At 33.2% G+C, this 20,525-nt stretch overlaps 1 long non-coding RNA gene across 2 annotated transcripts in view; it reads right to left on the minus strand.

The window, feature by feature from the left end:
• Positions 1 to 18,540, minus strand: part of LOC144557363 (uncharacterized) — a 49,301-nt gene extending 30,761 nt beyond the window's left edge. The window contains exons 1-8 of one of the 2 annotated variants that reach the window (XR_013512631.1): positions 18,281 to 18,540; positions 17,642 to 17,714; positions 17,434 to 17,556; positions 17,247 to 17,327; positions 17,011 to 17,096; positions 16,707 to 16,753; positions 16,327 to 16,429; positions 15,362 to 15,599 (exon numbers count right to left, since the gene is read on the minus strand). This is a non-coding gene — a long non-coding RNA (uncharacterized LOC144557363). Of the gene's footprint in view, positions 1 to 15,336; positions 15,600 to 16,326; positions 16,430 to 16,706; positions 17,097 to 17,246; positions 17,328 to 17,433; positions 17,557 to 17,641; positions 17,715 to 18,280 lie in introns of those variants that run through there. The other variant, XR_013512630.1, reaches the window with a different exon arrangement.
• Positions 18,541 to 20,525: the final 1,985 nt, after the last annotated feature.

Consider the following 20,525-nt stretch of genomic DNA (forward strand, 5'->3'; position numbering starts at 1 on the left):
TAAAAATAGGTTTATAGTGAAAGAAAAAAATGTATTATCCATGCGTATTGATATATGTGTTCCACATAAAATGTTAAGAAGATTAATTATTAATTGATATTTTTTCTTTTCTGAAATTTTGGTTCACCAATATTTACACCATTGGAAAAAATAGAATCAGTATCGGTTATATACAGATATCAGTATCGGTTCACAACCGATCCTGATGAGGGCGACACAGATACCAAACAAATCTGTATCGGTTGTTACAACCGATGCAGATAGGTACTAATCTGCATCGGTTCTAATTAACAACCGATGCAGATAGCTACTAATCTGCATCGGTTCTAATTAACAACCGATGCAGTTCTATTTTGTAAATTAGATTTTTTAAAATTCAGGAAAAACTATCAGCATCGGTTGTACTGTACAACCGATACAGATGTATATTTCAAATTATATTTTTTAAATTCAGAAAATAGAGTATCAGTATCGGTTCTGACTTAAAAACCGATACTGATTTGTATTTTAATTCAGAAAATCACTATCAGCATCAGTTCTTAAGTAAGAACCGATGCTGATACTCAATTGAATTTTTAAAAAATATTTTTTATTAAATGGCCAGCTTCCATATTTATTTAGCTGGCCGAAATTTGAAATTATCACAAATCCTAAATTATCAATAAAACACATTCTAAATTAATTTTCAATAAAACACATCCTAAATTAATTATCAATAAAACACATCATAAATTAATTATATATCATACACATCCTAACTTATTACAAAAAATTCATGTTCCTAACTTCCTCTCGTCTTAATTTCTTTCAGCAAGGCTTTGGCCCACATTTGGCGAAAGTCGGCCAAGCGTTGTAACGTATATTTAGCGGGAATATCCTGCATTTTTAGAATTTGTGAAGAGCATATATATACAATTAAATTGTGTATTTTATTATATTTGAAGCAACAATTCTTATTTTTGAAAAATTTATAAATGCATATATACCTTCAATTGCGGAAAAACATCGAGACAGTGGTTTATTATGTCTTGCATGAGCAACATGGTATAATATGCACATTCCCAGCCGGCTGGTTGTTGTGGGCACTACATAACAAGTTTCAAAAAAAAATGTTTGTATTACGAGCATACAAATGGCTTATATGTATATTCATTATAATTATATCGCAATATGAATTTTTACCTTGCAATCGTTACGAACCGTTAAAGAAACACCCATTTCCTTTATGAAGACGCTGTTGAAATATGAAAACATTGAACAATCAGTACTTACGATACATTTTTGAAATGATAATATAATAATAAAATCATTAGTATTCTAAAAAAACGTAAAATTTAGGAAAGACACTTACTCCTCGATAGCAGCACTGATCATCAGCATTCTTTTACCTTTCTTATCGGAATCGTACACGTACAATGCACGTTCTCTTGGCATAAGCACGACCAATATCCAATAATTTCTGCATGTTAGGTTTGTAGCATGTCATATTATTCAATTTATATGAATTGAAAGAAATATAATAAAATTAGAATATATATATATGTAACACTAACATCTGATGGTATGGTATGAAGATTAATCTCTTGTCCTGATTTTCTCGGAGTGCTTTCCCTATGTATTGAAGAACACGTCCTCGGTCATCATTCAACAGGGTGACATTCGTTTGACTGGGGTCCATGAAACCAACCTGCTCATCGGGATATTCCTCCTTGAGGTATTTGTACCAATACCTACAAAATAAAGACACAAAGGTGATCTCAATTTTGTGAAATTTGAATTACAAGTACTAAACATCTGCAATTATTACAAATATTAACTCACAGCATCCAGATCTGAACAACTGGTACAGTGAGCCACTCCCGTGGAGTAAGAAAGGCCGCATAATCATCTGCATAGACGCATATGGAGTCATCTGAACATAAAAGATCAGCTGGGGAATCGATTTCGATTGGGCTGCCATCTAGCTCCGAAAACCGATCACGAATATGCTTGAATGTCTGTCCCAACTTGTCAAAATTGATACCATCAAATGCCTTGCAGTGACTCGTTACTTTCGGACCTCCAGGAATAATCATTTCTTTGCGTGGTTCCTGCAAAATTTCATAATAAATTGAAGTAAAATCCAAAATCATCTATAACTCTATCACATAGATACTAATTCGGAAGTATAAGAACTTGTAATAATAATATACCTCAGCTGAACCTATCGCTATCATGGACATCGGCCATGCAGTGAAACTGCCGAGGGCATCCTTTAGGCTTTCCTGCTCGCCATTTGGTACAGGTAATGGGTGATTTATGAAGTCCGCATCGAAAATACCATCCACCAACACTTATATCCTTGCTTGAATCCACGACGGATTAAATGGCTCCTCACTTGGTTCGAGTTGGAAAATTTTTGACCATTATTACAATCACGACAAGGACACGACATCATTGTACTCCCCTTATTCGCCATATCTTCCATAGCAACTCTGATAAATTCCTCGACACCTGTCGTATATTCATCCGATAGACGTGATGCTTCGTACATCCAACTGCGGTCCATCTGCAATTATAGTAGAACACAATTAATTTAGAACAAGCTTGGGGTACTAAATTATATTCACAGTAAGGCTTACATGGGGCCTGGTTACCATCCTATCCCACTCTTTGAATACTTCGTCTCAGTAGTGACCACTTGGTAGTCGTGTTTTAGTATTTAAGAAAATTTCGGCAGCATTTTCCCTTAGTTCCCCGAGTATTCGGGGAACTAATAAGGAGAAATACTGCCGAAATTTTCTTAAATACTAAAACACGACTAACAAGTGGTCACATCCTAATTGAGACAAAGTATTCAAAGAGCAGTCCCAAAACGGGGACTATTCAAAATTAATCCCTAATGGATTAATTTTGAACGGGTATCATGACTTAAAGGCATTAATCATGCGGTTTTGGCTCTCAAGACAATACTCTAGCTACATACTTACTACAAATCTATTTAGTCTAGCTATCGAAATACACATTTATGCACAAAACTAATTAAACATGAGTTTTATGTTGTACTTACAACTTTTTTAGATGCCGTACCGAGTGAGATGAAGATCGCTGCACCAAATCTCTCAATAATAGCCAAACTACAAAATTAAACCATCGGAACCTAAATAAGAGATGTATATATATATAACATGGACTTGGCTAATATGCTATATATGGGTTGCATAGAGGCCTCCCGTGCTACGGCTCAATATTTGAGTTTTCAAAATACTCACGGTCGATCCGAATCGTTTATCTTGTTCTCCGTATTAATATGTGTTTGGAGACCAAATTTTACATTTTTTGGAAATTTTTAACTATTTTTTTAGATTTATTGAAAATCGTTGTTTTTCAGACAAATCTGGACCATAAAAAAATAGTAAACAATTTCCAAAAAATGTCAAATTTGGTCTCCAAACACATATTAATACGGAGAACAAGATAAACGGTTCGGATCGACCGTGAGTATTTTGATAACTCAAATATTGAGCCGTAGCACGAGAGGCCTCTATGCAACCCATAGCATATTAGCCAAATACTATATAACATATATATGATGCATGCTAGGGTATATATGGGTATATATCAAAATCTCAAATATAGCATGCATGTGCAAATATAGTTATATCAAAAATTCATATATATCATGAATTTGCTCATCTTCACTTATAAAGAAAAGCTTAAAATATAAAAATGTATTAAAACCTAAAAGATAGATTAGGGTTTATAAAATGGGCCGAATTAGAACCTAAATTGTGCTAGATCTAACATCAAACTTGAGAAAAGAGATGATTAATCAATTAATGAACCTGAGAACGAAGAGTGAGATAGCTGATCAATGCCCAGTAAGATAGCTGCTGCGCCAAGCAATGGAGGAAGAAGAAAGAAAAATGATTCTGTGAAGAATCAGACTTCGGGATAAAGCTAAATAAGAACTATCAGCATCGGTTCTAAGCTTAAAACCGATGCTGATACTATCAGCATCGGTTCTAAGCTTAGAACCGATGCTGATACTTTACAATCAGAATCGGTTTTAATATTAGAACCGATGCTGATAGTGCATGTGCTGTGCTTTCATTAGCTTTTAGTATCGGTTTTAGTGATAGAACCGATTCATGTAGGTATTAGTATCGGTTGGTTAGTACACCCGATCCAGATAAGCCGATCCTGATTCCTGTTTTTCCACTAGTGTTATCTTTAAAATATTGTTAACTTCAAGAATAATGTATAAAATAAACAAAAAAAAATCGGACAATAAGACTTAAAGGCAAATATTAGATATTTTTTTAGTTTATTATTATTATTATTATCAAAATGGAAATATAATTCAACATTGTTTACGATTGATTAAAATAGGATACCTAAAGATATTTTGATTTCCCAAATAATGAATTTACCTTTCTTTAACTAACTTACATTTTAAGAAATTTAACTAAATTAGGAAATAAGGTAAAACTGACAAAAAAATTGGGATTTTTTTATTTTGAATTATCAATTCTTATAGAGGGATCCACTTGTACCTTTTTTGGTGACACCGGATTACACCTTATATTTTCGAAGTCTAAACAGTCGATCCAAACCGTTCAACATGATGAATATATTAAAATGTGCTTGCAGATCAAATTTTACATTTTTTTTTTATTTTTTTACTATTTCTTAAGATGGGTACATAAATTAAATGGTATGAAAACAACAAATTTGTAAAATAGTTAATAAATAATAAAAAAAAATGTAAAATTTGATCATCAAGCAAATTTTAATATATCCATCGTGTTGAACGGTTTGAATTTTGAAAATTTTAAAAATGTAGGATGTAATTCGGTGTCACCAATAAAAAGTGTAAGTAGGTCCCTCATCATTCTTATAACCATTTTGATAATAATTTGGAGTCGTTCTGTACATGTCAGATCATGAATCAATAAATTGTTTCCAACTTTTTATATTTGCAGTGGGATCAAACCTGATTCCATATACCCCATGTTGTGGTATAACATATGGTAATGAATATTGTACCACTGGCTGACCCTGCAACTGCAATTAATACTGGTACCTATTGTTGAAGATGGATAAGGGCCTTGGCATCTCGAATAAATTGCTGCGGTGATTTGTTCTTACCGCAAAAGAGAAGTTCATTGGGTTCCCTCCTAATTTAAAAAAACATGTAATTAGAGCAAATTGTGAACGTTCGTTTCTTTTAGAAGGGTATCAACTATTAGGGATGAAGAACATCGAACCAGTGAGCTAGATAAGTGCTTCTGAGTGGAACAACGGCCTCAAACCACATAGCTCCAGAGTGTTGACGACTCCAAAATAGATGATGTGTTGTTTCTTCTTTCTCTCTCTTGAAACCTCTGACATAACGGGTTCATACTTCATAACCGATCTTCACATAGCTAGTTTGGCTGCTGTCGGAATCGCATTTCATTTCAATTTTTCAAAAAAAAAAAAAAAAATTTTCTAACTATTGGGCAGTATGAAATTCTCTGGAGGATTCACTCTTTTTGCCCAAGAAAAAAAGAGAGGAGAAATCCTAGTCGTTGCCGCTCTATTCTTCCTTCTCCACCTCTCTCCATTTCACTCGTTTTATTCGACATAGCAATATCCTTCCTTCCCTCTCTCTCGTCTCTATCTCCTCAAGCGGAGAAGAGAATGAGGGAGAGGGGAGGGAGCCAAGTCAGAGCCGAGAGCGCGGTATTGTTGAAACTCGAAGTATAGAGTCTTTACCTCCATCTTGATAGGAGCGTGGATGAGTAATCTGGTTGTCTGAGCGCGGTGACCATCGAACGAAAGCAGATTCGGTCATAGATAGAGATGGAGAAAGAGGTAACAGGGTGTTTTTTTTAGAGTAGATAACTATGATTAGTTGATTAGAGTAGTTAACGTGATTTTATGAGAATAAATGAGTTTAGATCTAGAAATGAGAGTCATTTAATCTGTTGTAAATTCATTTTTTACTAATAAAATTGTTAGTGTGCATTTAAAGCCCACATCTTTCAAAAAAAAAAAAAAAAAAAAAAAAAAACTATTGGGCAGTATTAGCTGATTCTTTCAAATTGAACAATAGTTGAGATGCTTCTGCCTTTGCATACATAGGCAGACTCAAGTTTTTTTTTGAAGAAGGCAGACTTAAGTTAACCGGGATCATTCTGGAAATGGTTAATAATGCTGATGTAAACTAAATCCCAAATAACAACTCGAAATTCCAAGTATTGATACCACGGCTCTTCCATGGAAGCACAGGAGAGAGCTTTATTTCCTGTCAGTCTGTCACCAAATTCTAAAGATTTTCATCACCAGTGCTTCATTGAATAGCTAACAGCGGTTGCACATTCCATGACCAGTGCCACAGATCTGTTGGGAGAACCCACAGGTGAGATGTACTTTCCATTTTCATTAGCAAGGCTTGCTGTTGGAAATTCCTCATTGCAAAGGGCTGAAGAATTTCACGGACCTGGCGCCTGGCGTTTAATATTTGAAAAGCAAGCCCATAAACCATTTGGGCCTGGATCTTTGTTGGGTCTAGTAGAGACCAGTAGGCCTTGAAAATTATATATCCGACTGAATCCGAGCCGAGGAATTTAAAATCTCTGGTTCCATAAACCAATTTGTCATCAGATATTTTTAATGAACTCCGTACGGTTCCTTCTTCTTCTCACTAGTGTGGTAGAATGGAAGAAAGAGGTACTTTTGTCACCAAATAGCTGTCATTTAATCCGGGACCATTGATGCTAATATACCTCTTGAGCCTTCAAAGTACCATTGTATTTCAATTGCTATTGCTGTTTCATCAACCATCTCTCCCTAGCTCGGGCTGCTTTTGAACTTTATTCATCTCTTTATGAAATACAGCCAGCTCCTTATCAGGCATCGGCCGCGATTTGTACCAGCGTGTTATCCCCTTTGTAATGCCACCATACATTCATCCCATCCAGTGTTTTAATATTTGGTTTATATTTGGTATGCGGAAAGTCACTGCATACCGCATATGCAGTATGTGACCGTATATGCGGACTTATATATGATTTTAAATGAGAATTCATATATATATATATAAACAAGCATACGGTAATATGTGGTATAAATCACTACTAATATACTCTAAACTAGTATTTTTATCACTGTTAATATACTCTAAATCGGTAATAGGTGGTATAAATCACTGTTAATATACTCTAAACCGGTAATATGCTCTAAACTGCATATTCAACCGAATATAGATTTTCTATTCAGATTGCAACCAAATAGGAATATTCGACCGAATAGACCGAAAATTACTACACTAATCCCATCGTTGCTGCGTTGATTGTGTTGCTTCTTGACAAATTTGTTTGAATGCCTCTCTTCAAGCCCGCAGTGCTCTAAAGAGATGCTTTCTTAATTGCTCTAAATTTACCCATAATAATTTTCACCCATAACGTCTGTACGAATCTATAAATTATAGAACAACTTGTGATGAACAATATGAGCAGATAAATACTTCCATGGAATAAATAACTACTAATATTGATGATAAATTAACTTAATCGAATATAGTTAGCCCATAAATAATGGTAAACGTCAAATTGGTTTAAAACCATAAAAGGCCTGGCCTAATACATTGTCATAAGCCCATTAATGACAATTGTCTCGGGTGCTGTACTACTGGAGCGTCTGTGGGTGAGTAGGCTCAGTCAAGGGCTTCAATTAATTGGACTTGCGTAATAAAGTTTAGGTTCTAGTTATCATTTTAGAATGAGGGTTCAAATGCCTCCATGTTTTTGTGCCTCTATCCATCTCTCTCTATCATTTTCAAAGTTCAAACAGTCGATCCGAACCGCTCAACCTAACCTCCATACTAAAATATGTTTGGAGACCAAATTTTATATTTTTAGGAATTTTTTTACTATGTTTTTAGATAGGTACAAAATCAGTAAATCTGAACCATCTAAAAACAGTATTTTTGTATCTATCTAAAAAAATAGTAAAAAAATTCCTAAAAATATAAAATTTGGTCTCCAAACATATTTTAGTATGGAGGTTAGGTTGAGCGGTTCAGATCGACTGTTTGAACTTTGAAAATGATGGAGAGAGATGGAGGCATGATGGAGGCACAAAAACATGGAGGCATTTGAACCCTCCTCTTTTAGAATAAGTTATGTTTGATGCTTCCTTACGAGTTATATTGTAATTTTGTAACATGGTTCCTTTGTTTGTCATGGTCTCGACAGTGGTATTTATGTCTTTGGTATTGGGTGAGTATTATACTATAGGTTGCTTAGGGAAAGGAGGACTTAGGGATTTTTATTCTCTTTTAGGACTCAATTAAGTTCACTAAGGTATTTGGTGAGCTTAACTTCAAAATTTATTAAATTGACGTTAAACAATAAATTCAAACCGTTGAAACCAATTTACTTCACGAGTGATTAAATTACATGTAAAGTTTTTAGAATTTTAAATTAATTTTGTATAAAGTCAAATTGTCAAAAAATAAATGCACTAAAATTAATTTATAAACCTTCTAATTTTGACCTCTTGTTTTTATACAAAAATAATTTAAAACTTGAAATATTTGCATATAAATTCATCACTTGTGAAGTAAATGGATTTGAATGGCTTGGATTTGTTGTTTGAAGCATATATAATATATTTTGGAGTTAAGCTCACCAAGCTTGGTGAGCTTAAGAACACCTTAGTTTTACTCTTGTATTAAATACTTGTAAGGTGATAGCCTTTAAGAACATGCACATCGGATGTATAGAAGGTTTATAGATATTAGATGAAATCTACATTACTCAACTGCATTACTCTTTACATTGTGTATATAACAATCCACTAAAGCATATGTTGGATTTCTCACTTTGTATCATATCTATCTATCATATCGGATGTAGCTAGGTCAAATTGAATTTGAAATTGAAAGCCAATTAAATGTCTTTTTAGTCAGATCAGTTTTGTTATCCGGAGAATATTATTTCTTCATTCATATCTATCATATCTGATGTAGCTAGGTCAAATTGAATTTGAAATTGAAAGCCAATTAAATGTCTTTTTAGTCAGATCAGTTTTGTTATCCGGAGAATATTATTTCTTCATTCATATCTATCATATCTGATGTAGCTAGGTCAAATTGAATTTGAAATTGAAAGCCAATTAAATGTCTTTTTAGCCATATCAGTTTTGTTATCCCGGAGAATATTATTTCTTCATTCATATTTGATGAACGAGAAAAAAAAATATCTTGTAAAAAGAATGCTAACTGCATGAGTAGCTATATATATAACTACTTGAATACTAATTACTAACTTATTACGTACAATGAAACTTTTATGAAGAATAAAAATAAATAGTATAAATTGTCTTCTAAGTGACTTTTTAAGCATAACATTTTCGGTCTTCTTATTGAAATAATATTAAGAAGTATAGCACAACACATAAATTTACGTCAAAATATAATTTTGATTTACAAGGCTTCGAAATTGCATAGGCTTCCTCTCACTCTCTTGCCTTTTTTGAAAACTAAACTCTTACCCTCCTGATCCTGGTGCGTGGCAGGTGGCAAAGATTTGTATACCTAATTAGATTCGTATCCGATGTTGAGTTGCATGGAAAGGCCAAATTTCATGCGCTCCATTATGTAGCGCAAAATTATATAGTAGTCAAAACCATATATACCTTGATTTGTATGACCCTGAAAAAAAGCTACTTTAATTTAGGTTTTCATGATAGGTTAAACTATTATTGAGTTCAAAACATATGTATTAATTATATACCTCAATTCATTAAATTGACTGAAGCATTCGACTATCATGGAACAGGCTAGGGCTGAATTCTGGTCAACCCTGTAAGTTAGCTTCAAACTTGTTCAAATTAGACGGCCTTTTACCAACTTTTAGTGAATATGGTACGCCATGAAGTTCTCTCAATCTCTCCTGAGAGCACCTCTGCTATTCTTGCCAAGCTAACCATTGGAATTCGATATGTAATTTGGTTTAAATTTAGGATTCAAATTAGAACAAATTCCTTAAATTCGGATTAGTAATTACAATTGAAGTCAGGGCATTGGAAATAGCAAGTTAAATCATTGTTTTTTTTTTTTAATTTTTTAATTTTTTTTATATAGTACCCGATTAGCTAATGAGTTTAAATCCGATTAACTATTAAGTAAATTTGAATCGCTATTTTTTTTTACAACTAAAGGTCTAAGTCAGTTTATCTGAAATTTTGTAGTTCTAAAAATCCTCTTATTTAGGTCAATTTTAGGGTAACAAAAGAGTGAGAAGAGTCTTACAAAGCGATCCCACATGTCATTGATCTAATAGAATTATTCTTGTTTTATTTTAATTTTTGGGTAGGCTTGGTTTATGATGAGACAATTTCTTTTCATGTTTTTCATGTTTTGGTCTATGTGATGTGGATGTACCCAAAATGAAGAAGTCACATTAAATGAGGAATTCAAATTAATTAAAATGACGTCTCTATGACAGTGGACCCCCTGGTGGGATCGCCATCTACCACACCCAAGTCTGTGTTAAATCTTGTAAAATCCATATAAAATCAACCGTTTGGAGGTTTTCCGCGCTCTTCATATTGGAATTCTCGGTTTAACGCTTAGAATATTATTATGGATTTTATTTTTAATAAATCAAAATCTCATTTTTGTGAATTTCAAAAAATTAGGTTTTAAGGCATTGAATTGATCAATCTTCTAATAAATTAATCGGATAAAATTCTTAAATGAATTATCAAATTTTTAGGATTCAACAAATGCACCCTATTAGAACATCTCGTGAAGAAAATGGGTTTGAATCAATAAGCTATTTGAATCCGATTCCTGTCCCTCCCTGGCAAAAATCATGCATTCGCCTAGAGGGAAAAAAAATGTGCCGTGCCGTGACTAACACGCTGTAACCTTAGCCTCATGCCGTGACCAAGTGAACAGTGACCCGTGTTGTGTAGTGCCATGGCCAACATGTTAAGGGGTGGTCACGGCACGTGAGTCTCGTGTGCCGTGACTATTGATGTGCCATGTCTAAACGTAACTGGTCACGTTTCTCACGTTTAACTATTTTTTTTCATAATTTAAGACCTAACGGTCATAATTACACGTGACTCGCGTGATTACATGCCGTACCGTGACCAAAATGTCAAGGGGTGATCATGGAACGTGAATGGTCACAGCACGCGACACGCAAGTCACGGCACATAATAGTAACACGTGCCGTGCCGTAACTGTGCCGTTCCGTGACGGAGCCGGCTCCACGTATCGTGTCAATTTTCCCACTTTACATCCGCCCCTGGGTCCAATCATGCACGGATGAAGATATTTGGATGGCTTATGGTTTTAAACAAAGGGGTTGGTACGTATCTGGTTAATTAACAGGTGTGTGATCTACAAATCTCAAAAGGGTGGCCGTACATAATGCAAGTATACCGAAACATAAACCAAGCGCAAAGAATAAATATGCCAGTGGCCAGTGGGGCACATCATATCGACGCTGGACAAGCGTTATTGCTGAAGATCTTTCCACACGAAGATAGATCAGTCATGCTTAGGGGTGATTAATGAGCGAGCATGAGCGAGTTAGGGTATGCTCATGCTCGCTCATTAAGTAAATGAGCGAGTTGTTAATGAGCGAGTTTAAATGAGCGGATAAATGAGCGAGTTGTAAATGAGCGAGCTTTTAATGAGCGAGTTATGAGCGGCTCACGAGTTATGACTTATGACTTATGACTCATAACAAAATTATATAGTGTGCCCACGCATAACAAAATTTGTTAAAAGTCATCATAACAAAATTCAACAAATTGTCATAATTCATTTAAATGAGCGAGTTGTTATGACTATTACTTGTTTTGGAATTTAGGCGGAGGTTTTGGTTCTGCCGATTTACAAAAAAAAATGAATATGAAACTATGAATATTAGTATATTACACACGATTAAATGTTACATTGTGCTCACTAGATTATACATGATCAAATATGAAACTATGCTTACTATTTATCAATCTTAATGAGGCAAGGTTGATGTTACACATAGTTACATAGGATTAAATGTGACAAGGATTAGATGTGGCAAATGCTTAATGAGCGAGTTATGAGCGAGTTGGGTCATGCTCATGCTCGCTCATTAAGTAAATGAGCGAGTTGTTAATGAGCAAGTTTAAATGAGCGGATAAATGAGCGAGTTTAGGCGAGCTTTTAATGAGCGAGTTATGAGCGGCTCACGAGTTGTGAGCGATTTACTCACCCCTAGTCATGCTCATAGTTCTGTTTATCATATAGAGATTAGAAAGAGAGGTGCTCCATATATAATCTTTCACAAGTAGAGCTAATTAATTAAGAGAATGGAGAACATCATGGAATTGGAAACGCTACGTGAATAGTCCACACGAAATACGAATGCAAATAAGATATAGCAAGTTGATCTGCCATGGAATTGGAAACGCTACGTGAGTGAACAGTACCATGCAAGGTCTCCTCAATGCTTTATATTCGATGTACTGAATAGTCATCATCTTTTCTATATTCACTGACGGTCATTACTCATTACTCATTACTCATTACTCTTGAGTGACAATTGCTTTGTAAAATTTTGTGTTACAAGATCTTTGTACCATTGAATTAATTAGTGAAATGAGGGCTCGTATTTTTAATTAAAATGTGTTGTTAAAATAAAAAATAAAAAATAAAAAATGTATTTGAAGTAATGGAAAAATGTGATACTCAATTGTTACGAGGAGAGCTAGAAATAAAAATAGAGTAATTGATGTGACAAGATTATATATGTAGCATATATAGTAATTATATGAACATATATATATATATATATATATATATATATATATATATATATATATATATATAGAGGGTTAAAATGCACCCTCCTTTTTGTGCTCCTAATAACGTGCACCCTCTCCTCATATCTTCATTTTCAAAATTTAAATAGTCAATTCGAACCTTCCAAAGTGTTGTTCATATTAAAATGTGCTTGGAGACCAAATTTTACATTTTTTGAAAATTTTTAACTATTTTTTCAGAATTTTTGAAAATCATCACTTTGCTGAATTTTTTTATTATTGTTTAGTTTAATAAAAAATTCTGAAAAAATAGTAAAAAATTTCCAAAAAATGTAAAATTTGGTCTCCAAGCACATTTTAATATGAAGAACCAAGGTTCTAAATAGCGTTTATCGCGTCATAGCGGGGAGCCTCCGAAAAAAGCTATAGCGAATAGCGACGCTATAGCGAAAGCTATTCCAAATAGCGTTTTTTATTTTTATAAAAATTATATTATATATTTGTATTAAATATCAACATTATTTAGTCTCATAGAACAATAAATAATATCAAATTGATTAAAAAATTATAATATTCATATTGAACCAATACAAAGTCCAAATTGCGACTCAAAATATCTATAGTAATACTAATATCATAAACTATCGATCTTTTTCTATTTAAAATATCTTCAACATCATAACATAATTTATCTTTTTTTCTATTTAAATTTCAAAATAACCTAGAAATTGAAAAGAAAAAAAAATCATACTTCTAGTAAAATAAACACATGATCCTTGAAGAAATTCTTGTTAGTCCCTAAAATTTTCATAATTTAGCAATTATTTATTTGATTTATCATCAGTTAAAAAAAAACCAGAGCAAAATGAAAAAGTTATTATAGCGGACTTGAATTTGATATAATGTAATATTCATCAAAATTAAACAATATCTTCACCATTTATTTATTTTAAAGCTCATATAAATTGAAAAGAAAAAAAAAACAGCAAATGTTGCATAGCGCGCGCTATTTGCGCTACACTCTATACGCTATAGAGGACCGCTATTACCGCTATAGCGTCTGTAGCGCAAATAGCGTGTTTTAATGCCATAGCATAGCGTTTGGTCTCCAAAAACGCTATAGCGGCGCTATAGCGCGCTATTTAGAACACTGTGAAGAACACATTGGAAGGTTCGAATCGACTATTTGAACTTTCAAAATGAAGATATGAGAGGAGGGGTCACGTTAAGAGCACAAAAGAGATGGTGCATTTTAACCCTCGTCATATATATATATATATATATATATATATATATATATATATATAGAGAGAGAGAGAGAGAGAGAGAGAGAGATGGGCTATGGTGCATTGCAATGCATGGAGGGGTTTGTGCATTGGACCATAAATCTAAAATTCAAAATCCAAATGGCCGATCCAAACCATTCATCTTGTTCTCCATATTAATATGTGCTTGGAGACCAAATTTTACATTTTTCTGAATTTTTTTACTATTTATTAAGTATTTTACAAAATTGTTGATCCAACGATGGCTTAACAAAACAGTAAAATTAGCAGCCACCGTTGGATCAATAATTTTGTAAAATACTTAATAAATAGTAAAAAATTTCAGAAAAATGTAAAATTTGGTCGCCAAGCACATATTGATATGGAGAACAAAATGAACGGTTTGGATAGGTCATTTGAATTTTGAATTTTAGATTTATGGTACAATGCACAAACCCCTCCATACATTGCAATGCACCATAGCCCATCTCTGTCTATCTGTCTCTCTCTCTCTCTCTCTCTCTATATATATATATATATATATATATGAAGATATAAGGCTACGCTAATTCGTGAATTAATGGGGGTGTTTTAATTCGCACTCATATATCTAGTTTCGATGTCCAAATAGCCGATCCAGACTGTTAGATGTTTAATCTATATTAAAATGTGCTGGGAGACCAAAATTGACACTTTTTTTGAATTTTTTACTATTTATTAAGATGGTTTAAAAATTGTTATTTTTGATTAAAAACAACGATTTTCAAACCATCTTAATAGATAGTAAAAAGATTCCAAAAAATGTAAAATTTGATATCCAAGCAAATTTTAATATAGATTAAACATTTAACAGTTTGAATCAGCTATTTTGAACGTTGAAACTAGAGATATGAGCGCGAATTAAATACCCCATTAATTCACAAAGTAGCGTAGCCTTACTATCTCTCTCTCTCTCTATATATATATAGAGGGTTCAAATGCACCCTATCTTCACTAGTACAAAAAACCCCTTGACTGACTGTTAAAATACCCCTACACCGGCTAATATAGCGGCATCAGTAAAACTAGCGCTAGTGAAGATTACCTTTTACTAACTCTCTAAAAACAGTCAGTGTTGCACCGACTATTTTCAAAAAGAGTCAGTGTTGAGCACCAACACCAACTGTTTTTCTGTGTTGGCATGATTCTGTTTTGCTAGCCATATATTACCATTCAACATTTATTGACATTAAAAAATTAATATGCCACAATCACAAACAAAAGACACCAAACAAGTTAATTGCCATTAAAAATGATCAAATTACATGTTATCCATGTTATCCAAATTACATGCCATATATCCACAAAACACACAAAAGACACCAAATTATCCAAGTTAATTGCCATCAAAAATCTATTTACTTGACTTAAATAAAAAATGTTTCTCTTTCTTGCAACCTATGACTAATATAAAGGATAGTACCACCCGAGAAGAGATGATATTCAATTGACGAGGCCTATTCAACGTAATCAACCTCACATTGTCACTTCACCTAGTACAACCTACGGATAGAAATTAGTGAAAATTAGAATTTGTGCCATTAAATTTAATATCACAATGATAAAGTGTATGACAAGAGGGTAGTATGACAATATACCGTAGAAGGGTATTTACTATGCAAACTCTGCAAATGATTCTCAAATTAATGCAAGCTCACCCATTAAGCAAAATTAAGAACATAAGCAATGTTGTATTAGCAATTGAAAAGAAACAGATTTAAAGTAGGAAGAGAAGATCGAGATAGATCAATGGAAAGAAAACCAACCCAGATCTGAGTTTAGCTGCTATCAGCCAATCTTTAAAAATTCATTCTGGACAATCTACAAAGTCAAATTTTGTGTTCTTTTTATAGAAATGTAAAGGAAAGTCTAAACTACATTCTTGCCAAGTTTCAGGATTTTCATAATTTTCTAACTATTTTTAACAGATGCTTGAATGCAGGGGCAGATTGGTAAAAGATGCAGAGACAGCATTTTTTTGGAGATTCAGAAAGCAAACTTTAAAAATAGCTAGTAAATCATAGAAAAATGCTATGAATATAAAATTTGGGTCTAAAGTGTGTGTTTTTGAGTCCTCTATCTGACTCTCCATGTGGATTTTTGGTTTGGACTCCTGATCAGCCTGCACTGGCTGATCTGTCACAAAAGGTCATTTGGGGTTTTTGAGGTACCAGTAGAATTTCAAGGGTCAAACTTTAAAGCATTTAGTGAACAAAAATAATGAACTTACCATCTCGTAGAGACATATTCAGTATAAGGAGGCTCCGAGTAAAGTTCTCTTGCTAGCCCCAAATCCGCAATTTTAACTATTCCATCCTTAACCAATATATTTTCTACAAAAAATTGAAGCATCTTTTCATTGTTGCATCCCAATACAGAATTCAGAAATATGCTCACACAATTCAGAAGTAAAATGCAGTGAGCATGAAAAATAAGAAGGCATGATATTCTTTTGCATAATGACCATGTTGAACTATTCGGATTGGTCGTTAGGACTATCAAACTGAAGCTTTGAGTTCATAACGCGGACCAATATGCGCTATGCATATTACCATAGCCTCACTCTAATAAAATTATCCAAGAAAATATTTAAGAGATTAATGAACAAACCATGATGGTGCTGGCTATTGATGCAGCTCATGCTGTTGCATATTCACCTGAAGCAAAATGAAACCAAATCAGTTAAGATTTTATAAATTGCATATTATTTCTGACAACATATTGTAAATATTTCTTTTTAGAAAAGCATACAGGGGTACCATACTGTTGTTATGGAGCCAAAAGCTAGATAGAGGCTAGATAGCGGCTTGATGTCAAGTTATGCATCAATAAAAACAATAAAAAAAAATTCAACAAGGAACAGCAATTAAGTACTATCTGGCATTCTCCCTGTATAAGGAGAGAAAAAAAATACCTGCTCAATTGTTCAAGTGTTGATCTTCTGGCTTGGCCAATCACATATAAAATTCTCTTTAATACTTCATACCTCTATAAATGCCACTGTAAGTATTCAAAAATATACCAAAGAATAAAAAATCGTATTTTTGGATCAAAGTAGTTATAGTTTTCACAATGCAATTCTGAATGCTTTTTGGATCAAATTAAAACTTTTTAAATGAAGTTAATTAAATATAAGAGATAATAACTGACCTAAGCCCCAACCGTCAATGGACCATGGAGGTGATTTTGTTGTTGTAGCCCACTCTGACTTTGACAATTCCAGTCATATTGCTACAAAAGGTACATTATTTTCCTATTAGGAAGTGTCGAGCAACAAAAAGTTTTGAGCCTTTAACAAGCCTAGTGAGATTCAGATAACATGAACAGTAATAGTTACCAGCATGGGGCTATTCACGGCCTCATTACTGGCATCAAATTCTGATAGAACATCAAATGCATGCAACTTCCAATCCAAAGTTTGAGTGACAACAACACTCGACACACACACATTTCTATGAACCTGGAATTACCAAAATGAAAGACAACAATAAACTACAGAGAAATAAGAGTGTAAATTCAGATGTGCTTATAGTAAAGATACTTACTAGTTTGCAATCATTATTCAAAAAGCTAACGGCTTTAGCTATTTGATGAAGCCCCCATGCATAGTATTCATCCCTGCATCATTCAGAATTAGTTGTGCATATAAGCTATATGTTGAGAAAAAAAGATTTCAAATTTCAAATTTGAGTAAATACTTATCTATTAGCAAGATCTCAATACAATACCTTTCAACCAGAAATTAATACTGACATATGCCTATTAATACTGACAATACCAGCGTTTAATTTTTTATATCAAATCTAATGAACAAATTTATCCTGTTTCAATAACAATTGTTTAAAAAAGGTAGGAAACTTCTCTAATAATGATTTGATCAAATAGAACAACAAGGCCTTCAAAATATTAGTAATTTCATCATAGTTTAAAAGGAAGGCGTAAAGGCAACAGAAGTCCATTCTGCCCCCAAACAAATGGATAACAGTGGTAGACACACAAGAGAGACAAAATAAACTAAAAAGCAAAGCTCGTATCTTCAAGGATGCACAACAAACGGTAAACCACAGTGAATAATTTACCAGAATCAAGCCTATTAAGGTTAATTTCAGCCTAGGTAGATGGATTGACTTTTTAGGTTATGATTTAAAAAATGCTTTAGAAGTGGAAAAAGAAAGAAAACACACTCATGTTTGGCTTCGTGGCACTATTGATCAGAACTCAGAAGCATCAAGCTAGAAGCGTCGATGGGTGAAGAGGCGGAGGAGAGAATCGGTGGAGAGTGGAGGACGCGCTAGGATGGGAGGAGAGGCGCCGATGGGTGAAGAGGCGGAGGAGAGAGGCGATCTGATGGCGGAGGCGGAGGCGGAGGCGGAGGAGAATGGGAGCGCGTCAGATCTAGTGCGGTATCACAAAAGAGGGATAGAGGAGGGCGGGGGAAATGAAAATTTTTGGACATAAAGGAAGGGAAATGGCGCAAATTGACGGGGAAATAAAATTTTCACCGACGGCTGTACAAAACCGTCAGTGTTGGATGTAAATTACCGACGGCTATGCAAAACAGTCAGTATTGAGTTGTAATACTGACTTTTTTTTTTTTAAACAGTCAGTGTTGGCTGCTAATACTGACTGTTTAAAAAAAACAGTCAGTGTTGGATGTTAACACTGACTGTTTTTTATAGCCGTCGGTGATTTTTGCCGCTGAATTTTATTTTCCGAAGTTGTAACTCAAAATTTCATTTCCCTCCGCGCCAGACAAAAAATTGAAAAAATTCTTGATCTTAGTTTGCATTATTATTTATGCATGAATATTTGTTGTTGGGTATTAAGTCCTTAATTAACGGATCCAAGTTTGCATGAGCATGTGTTACACAATGATACGTGGGATTAGACATAAAATTTGGTGCTGGCTTAACATATGCTCTCTGTCTTGCTTGTGCTTAACATAATTGCAACTGTTGCCTTCCCTTCGGGGTGAATTATTAAAAAAATTATTAAAAAAGTTGGGATCAATTAAGCCCTACTTTCTCTTTTTAAGTCCATCTCTTAATATTAACCAGCAATAATATGAGGTATTGTATTGAAATTAAGAATGAATTATTATCTAAATTAGTTGTATGGCTCAAAAAAAATTTGATTTTTACCGATGAAAGTTCAATGGTGGCGTATACTTTAATTCAGTGCATTAATTGTTATATTATGTGATCATCTTTCAAAAAATATTTTTCTTATGTTTGATGTTTCAGAAATTATAAAGTTTAAGCTTCTTATAAAATATTAACAAGAACATATGTTTATATATTTTATAAAAGTAGAACAGTTTCTATTTGAATTATAAAAAGATCCAATTTGAAATTTTACAAGATTAAAAGCAGATCTCATTCTACACGGTATGATACCGCACTAGATCTGAACTCATACCTTTTATCTTTCATATTTGGACCTTTGTATCTGTATTTTGAGTTACGAACCGGGAAATGAAATTCACGAAAATCACCGACGGCTCCACAGAAAACAGTCAGTGTTGGTTGCCAACACGGACTGTTTTTTAAAAATAGTCCGTGTTCGTTGTCTACACTGACCGTTTTTTTAAAAATAGTCAGTGTTCGTTGCCTACACTGACTGTTTTTTTTTAACTTGTCTCATGCTATATTTTTTGTATAAATCAATTCTATCATCCTAATTAAACTTTAGTTGCTTTGTGTTGAGAGCCGGTCAATAAAAAAAACATTAGAATAATTTTATGCAAAATTTGAAGTTAGAATTAAATTGAATTTAGAAACCCACCTTAATTTATGCAAAATTCATATATGCAACATGCATGTAATGCTATATAATTTTATGTGTCAAAATTATTTAACAATTTATTTTTAAATTTACAATTTAAATTTACAAAATTCTAAATTTCTAATTAACATATTTTTATTTTTATTTTTATGTTCTTCAACATAAACTATATTATCATATTATTTATTTATGTACATACTTTCTTAACAACTAATCAAAGATTAAAAATATATTATGAATTTTGGAAGACTTAATTGTATTGTAAAATATCCACAAATTACTTAATTGGATTCCCTTATCAAATTTGTCAATGAAAGCAAAATCTCGGTTGAAATCACATTTCATATAATTAACTCGTGATTTTCTTTAGGATTCTCCGTCTTCTTGTATTATCTTGTGATTATTAAATTCGTATTTGTAAAAACTTGAAAGATTTTAAGTTTTAACTTGATATTATTAAATAAATTCATGTATTACATGTGTTTAATGAAATGTTCAAAACAAAATAATATATTTTTAATTATGATATTTGAAAAAAAACAATAAAGAAAAAAAATGTAAAATAAAATGAACAAACAGTCAGTGTTGAGTACCAACACTGACGCTTTACAAACAGTCAGTGTTGATCACCAACACTGAATGTTT

The sequence above is a fragment of the Carex rostrata genome, chromosome 7 (assembly GCF_964058835.1).
Source record: "Carex rostrata chromosome 7, lpCarRost1.2, whole genome shotgun sequence".
In the NCBI taxonomy this organism is placed as follows: domain Eukaryota; kingdom Viridiplantae; phylum Streptophyta; class Magnoliopsida; order Poales; family Cyperaceae; genus Carex; species Carex rostrata.